Genomic DNA, 6,615 nt, shown 5'->3' with positions numbered 1-6,615 from the left:
CGTCTGAGCGCAGGACCCGTGATGTGGTTTGTTAGAAGTTAAAGTGTAAACCAAACCGCCTACAGGAAACGGCTCGGGGGATTATGGGTAAAAGGAGACAGAGGCGGCTCTGCCCGCATGGAAAACCAAGCAGAACAAAGTCGGCCATTTCTTTATGTGGATTTAATTTGAGCTCCACCTCTGCTGCCAAAATCTCTAACCTACACGACTTGTATTTACAACTTGTGGTCGGCTTGTTACCGCGCGGCGTGAAGCTAAACTCAAATTACATTTTCCACTCGGGTCCGAACCAAAGAAAACAAACTGGAGGTGTGATTGTTGAGCTGGAGATAAGCGCAGGACGGCAGTGGGAAAAATCAAAGTTCTTCACGGGTCGTTTTCTTTTTAATGGTGAGCATCTCAATGTGTCCGCTTCACTTGTAAACATGGGAACGTTCTTTTGTCTGAAATGAAGCGCAGAGCAAGAGATCTTAATCGAAACCAGTCGCGTGAAACGGGAGCGTCGGATTATTTAAAGAAAGCAAAGAAATAAGTGTTATCAACAATATAGTGGAGCTGCTTTTGGTGTTTGAACTGTGTGAGAGCTCCCAGCTCTTTCTCCCATGCAGTACATCATCGCTCACAACAACTAAAGGACGTTAATGTCGGGTAAATAAAAGACCACGTCCAAGTTGTTTCTGTCTTATTTATGCCGAGCGACTGACTGAAAACGAAGGCGATATATTTTAACGCGACCACGTGCGATAAAAAACAGAACAAAGGTCACGGCCGTCTGTCTCCGGAGCGCATTAAGGTGAAAGATCTTTTCATTCAAACATGAATGGATTACTCGCGCCGCAAAGGTCCCGACCGTAAATAGAATGGGATGCGGCCCGTCAAGAGGAAAGGAGCCGAGGAAGCGAGGAAACGAGGGAGGGAGGGAGGGAGGGAGGGAAGGTCGCACCAGCTGACCACACACTGCTGCTGCACAGGTACACACTCTGGGATTACGTAATCTAAAGGTGTAAACACTCCACACAAAACCACTGGACTTGTTTTTGCTTCCTCCCATTCAGCCGCGTTAGCTTGATGCTACGCATGATTAGCACACCTCGCTGGAAAGCTGACGACCTACAGAGTCCACCCAAACCACAGTGAGACAAAACCTCAGCAAGATATCAACCACATCGCAGCCAAACAACTGAAATGTGACTTACTTATGGAAGAAGAGATTCTTGCTTGTGGAACCAGAGGCGTTCAAGGTCCAGGATGAAAGTTAGGGCATTTTGGCTCTCGGCGGACCTGAAACTGCAGTTCACTTAACCAAAGTTAAACTTTACAGACATACCATTAACACAAAGTGCATTTTATAGTAGAAAAACAATAAGATACAATATTTAAATAAAATACATCCTAGAAGTTACTTTTTATTCTGATTTCTTCTTCTTTTCTTTTTCTTTCCTGTGTTCTATCATCAACCAGTAAACCAGTAACACACATGCTGCTGTATGACCCTCTTAACTGGTCTCACAAGTGTGTTCTGTATGTTAAACCTTTTGAAATCACTCAAATAGCCCTCATGGTGGAGATAATCTGTATTTAGTCTGGGGATGCAAACCATTTTCAACTGAGGATGAAGTTTAAATAGTGTGTATTATCAGTGAAATGTACTTAAAGTACTGCTCGTGCAGTGAAATGTTTGATGTTTCTGCATTAACGTGTTGCATCATAGCTCCTCTCTGCTTTATTCTGCATCATGTTCCACGAGATGTTTCCTCTGTGAGAAGCTCGTCCCTCCAGAAGAGCAGCAGCAGTGTTCCTGTTCCAGCTGAAAAGGCTTCCAGGAGTTTATTTAGCTGAAGGAGGACGAGGACATAAAGAAACACTTCATCACAAACAGACAACATCAACACATCTGGAGAGGAAGAGGATGCACGAGCACAACGTGCACCTCCGAGGTGTGGAGGAGTGGAACTATAAAGTGGCATAAAGGATCTAGTACTTGATAGTACTTGATAGTACTTGAGGGAACGTACTCATGGAGGAGGGACTTCCTGCAGGTTTCAGCTCTTGTTGCTTCTCTCTGTTCCCTTCAAGGTCGACGCCCTCACCGCTTTGTGCACTTTGTCAGCGGCACGATGTCGCGTGTCAGAGTGCAGCGGCGTGATGCTCGACTCACACCTCCTCCAGAGATGTCACGATCAAGATCCAGCTGCACAGAGAGAGCTCACACTTCAGCTCAGAGAGAGCAGTGATGCCTCTGACCTGCAGAGCACGGAGGGGACGCACAACTTCATTCATTCACTGACAACGTGACCATTTAACACCGTATTCAACAGTTCAATCTGCCTACTTTCTGATATTGAGTCGACTAAACAACTGCATTAGTCAAATTACACTCATGCATGCTCATGCACATGAACAGAAGCATCATTTTGCAGAATATAAAAGAGGAATAAATCTTAAAATTGCAGAATATTAAAGAAGAAGAATGAGCTTTATTTTGCATAATATTAAAGAGGAATAAAGCTTCATTTTGCATAATAGTAAAGAGGAATAAAGCTTTGGTGCCCTGTCCTGTGAAATAATGGCCAAAACTACATAAATAAGATTGATTAAACCCAGACTTTAGTCTCAAGCGGGGCTTTCTTTGGGTAGAATCCTGAATAAGTTGAGCATCCAGCGCTGCGGGTCACATGACCTGCTCTACATGCGAGGCCCCGCGGCGCCGCCACGCACTTATCTAACACAGTTTCTGCCTCAGTGTCACCACAACAAATTCCTGCACAACAACACGGCAGCGGACCCAAACTGCACTTGATACTGAAGAGAGGAGGAGGAGGAGGAGGAGGGTGAGGAGGAGGAAGAGGGGGGCACTGAAGCCTGAGCTGCTGGCTCGGCATGGCGGTCCATTTAGCTGCCCATGCAAAGTGTTTACAATAAGTCTGTCTGTGGCTCCATTGTCTGGTAAATGAGGACAGCGAGTCACCTGGCGAGGGGGAGAAAAGGTCCCGGAGCGGAGAGCCTTTTGTTCGCAGGACCTTCTCCCCGTCGCCTTCCCAGGGAGGAGAGGTATTCTCCTCCTTCTTTTTGTTGTTAAACCCACAGTCATTAGTTGGCTGCAATGGAGGGGGGGGGGGCAAAGGAGGAGAAAAAACTACGTGAGGCCCTTTGCGGGACCTGAACCTTTTCAGAAGCGAGCGCGCCTTTTGTTTTTGCAACCCCGTCAAGAACGGTCACCTAATTAGACCTGATATCTCTGGCCAGAGAGGACCCGTCGGTTAATGGCTCTTTACGGAATGTCCTTAATGAGTTTAGATGGCCATTGTGTGGCGGGGAGCTCCTCTAAGACAAGAGACACACACACAGACACACACACACATGCATGCACGCACACGCACAACACACAAAAAGAAGTGAAATGAGGGCGAAGATTGAGCAACGGGAGGAGCTGACGTGACTGTGGGCTGAAGGTGTAGGATGGAGATGGAGAATATGGAGGTGGAGATGGAGGTCGTTAGGGCGGAACAAAGGCGCACCCGGGGGCTCGATTCCCCTCCTGCTGCACGCGCGCCGGGGCCTCGGCCCGTCCACACAACACCTTGATCACGTCCAGCCGCCGACTCCGTTTTCTTCGGCAAACTCCGGCGGCTTCTTTTGGAGGAAGGAGAAGACGAAGGAGGAGGAGGAGGAGGAGGGGTTATTTTTTATTTTTTTGTCTTATACCCTTTAACACCCAACCTCGCCACCACCCCCCTCTCTCTTTTTGTGCTTTTGTTCATGTCTCAAGGCTGCAGCCTCCCTTTCTTCTCGCTCTGCGGAGAGGGAACAAGCTTGTTAGCTGCATGGATATTCCGACTGGAGATACTTTGGCCACTTGCCTATGGAAACAGTGTCAAAGCACAACCTGGCTTAATTGTCACATCGGCAGTCCTGGGAGAGGTCTTTGGTGAGGTCCAGGCCTAATAAATATCAAACGCTCCTCTCATCTCTCTGCCCCACACACACACACACCCCTTCTTCTTCTTTTTTTTTTTGCCAGTGAGGGAAAACTTGTAAATTAATCTTAGTGTCAAAACAAGACTTTCTCTTCTTGCCTCAGAATCTCTAGTTATTTTTCTGTTTTTGTCCCAGAAGTTTTCATCAAAGGGTAGCGCTGTCTGAGACCTCGCGTAAGACCATCCGTGCAATTTATAGATTTGATGTTTGTAGAGGCTTGCAGTTCCTCAGTTGATTTAATGAGAGTCTAAAGCTTCAGCAAAATACACAGGAGCCAAGAGAAGAAGAAGAAAACACATCAACAAAAAGCAGAAGCTGTTCAGGAGTCCGACATTTACAGCGCTCGGCTAAGTGGACGGGGAGCGGCGGTCGGGGGGGAACTCCCATTCGATGTGACTCGAGGTTTTTCTTTCCAAACGGGTCGCCGCCACGCCGCCGCGTAGCGCCACGCCGCCGCGTAGCGCCACGCCGCCGCGTAGCGCCACGCCGCCGCGAAGTATTGATTCTGGATTCTGGACGAGATGTGCAGAGAACAATGCGCACATTCAGACCAATGTTTTCATTTGAGCAAAACATCTGACGCAACTCTTTCCCTTCGCACGCCGAGGAGTCTCATAATGAACGCTGGAGCCGTGACGGATGCAGGAAGTGCTGCAGAACGCATGAATCAGCACTTCCTGGTGGTGAGAGGGGGGGGGGGGGTCAAGTCTGACGGTCATCATGAAGAAGTACACACCCGTAATGTAGTAGTGTGTTGTGTTTAATGTCTGTAGCAGTGTCTGTGATGACATGCAAGCACTCAGATGACCTTTGACCCACAAAATGGCGCCGCTCAGAGACCAAAGGTGAGAACTTTGTGGTGAATAAACTGATGTTTCTCGTGCGTTGTGCGAGGAAAAGCTTCTTTAAAACCCATAAAGGTGCCAAAGGTTTGTGTGCAGCGTGAAGGGAGACGTCGGGGCTCTCAGATAGGACGCACATTAAGGCAATAAGACCCTAATGGTCGGCCATAAAACGCCTTTCCATCATTGTCGCCTCGCTGATGGATGATGTCATATGTGTCCGAGATACACGGGGCTTCATCTCTAGTGATTTATAAACCCGCAGCTCCGGATCTGCGGCGTATCGCAGCGCTATCAGTCCGCCTTCTGCCAACCCTGCGAGACTTTCGGGGGGTTTTTCCACCCAGAGGAGCGCCGCCCTCGGGGGACAATGTTTGTGTGTTGCTTTGCGGTGTGAACACAGCACACAGCACACTGGATATCTGCTCTGGATCAGTACAGACCGGGCTGCCGGCATCATGTGCTCCTCAGCGTTCCCGTCCATGCCGTCGGGACGCCTTCGCCCCGCTGCCTCCGAGACAAATTCCTGTGCATTTATGCTACATGGTGCATTAAGTGATTTTGGGGTCTGATTATAAAAGGGACAATTCACCCAGTTTCTGTAAACACACCGCTTCAGGGTCCGAAGTGTCTCATTCAGCCACGACTGATGCACTCAGACAGTCACCGCCGCCTCGTAAAGGAAAAATAAAAAGGGGAGGAGGAGGAGGAGGAGGGGTCGGTTTGGGCTTTTATCTCTTTTATCCCCCAGTCCATTTTAATAAGCACACTTTGTGACAGCTTGGGTTTCCCCGGCATCTTAGGTGATACGCAAGTGAGGCGGAGACTTCCAATTAAAGAGGGGAGGGAAGAAATGAAGAGTGACACGGCGAGGAAGGTGATGAGAGACGAGGCGTGCGAGAGGCAGGAAAAGCCCGGCTGGTAACAAAAAGAAAAAAGAGGGAGCGATTCTTCTCAGATCTGCATGGCCCTTTCTTTTATAACCCCACTCTGGCGCGCGCCCTCCTCCTTCGTTAACCGAGTTAGGCCGGTTACATTAGCCGCTGGAATGCTTTATGTACTCGTACCAATTCAATTATTTGTTTCTGCGACCCAGGAAGCGAGGAGAGAGGCACTCACATAAATTCTAGCTGTTAATTCCCGAGTAATGCAGTGGCCGCCATCATTTAAGACAAGACAATTGATGCCGCTGTCGGGGAGAGAGACGTCTCTGAGCGATGCTTTTTTTGTTGTCGTTGTTTCTTCTTCTTCTTCTTTGGCTCTTTGCTGGCGGTACATCGCGTTGACAATCGACGTCCCGGCAGCCGCTTGATTAATGTGACGCAATAAGAGGCCGAAATGCCCGCGCACGTCTCCCCCGTTCTGAATATTTGACTCGACAAACGAAGGCCCGGCCCCTCCGTCGAGGACCTCTCCATCGTTTTCTCGCTCATCAATCAATAGCGGCGACAGTGACGAACACTCCGAGGGGGCCGCCGCTCGTCTTCCTCTTTATTGCTTCACGGCTCCCTCGCTGTCAGGCCTGACACGTGTGTGTGTATGTGTGTGTGTGTGTGTGTGTGTGTTTCCGCGTCATGTTTTCAGAGGTGTCAAATAGATGACAGAGGGAAACGTCGAGGAAGGGAAAAGGTCGTGAGCTCGGAAGCAACGCCGGTTGACTCGTGTCGATGTTTTGATGGAGACGGCACAGAGCCACTCGGCTCACACGCAGCCTTCAAAAGTTAGTCTGTAACTTACATTCATCCTCTTCAGAGTCATAGTTTCACTTTACACTTCTGCCTTAGGACAGCTGGAC

At 48.9% G+C, this 6,615-nt stretch overlaps 1 long non-coding RNA gene across 1 annotated transcript in view; it reads right to left on the bottom strand.

Moving 5' to 3' along the window:
- The window catches only part of LOC137794242 (uncharacterized), an 8,716-nt gene extending 7,425 nt beyond the window's left edge, over window positions 1–1,291 (bottom strand). The window contains exon 1 of the long non-coding RNA XR_011078286.1: window positions 1,197–1,291. This is a non-coding gene — a long non-coding RNA (uncharacterized lncRNA). The remainder of the gene's footprint in view (window positions 1–1,196) is intronic.
- Window positions 1,292–6,615: the final 5,324 nt, after the last annotated feature.

The sequence above is a fragment of the Clinocottus analis genome, unplaced genomic scaffold, assembly GCF_023055335.1.
Source record: "Clinocottus analis isolate CAN_PGR_092001 unplaced genomic scaffold, fCliAna1.0.p SCAF_24, whole genome shotgun sequence".
Lineage (NCBI taxonomy): Eukaryota > Metazoa > Chordata > Actinopteri > Perciformes > Cottidae > Clinocottus > Clinocottus analis.
The sequence above is the reverse complement of the archived record's forward strand: the minus strand, read 5'-3'. Positions and strand labels throughout refer to the sequence as shown.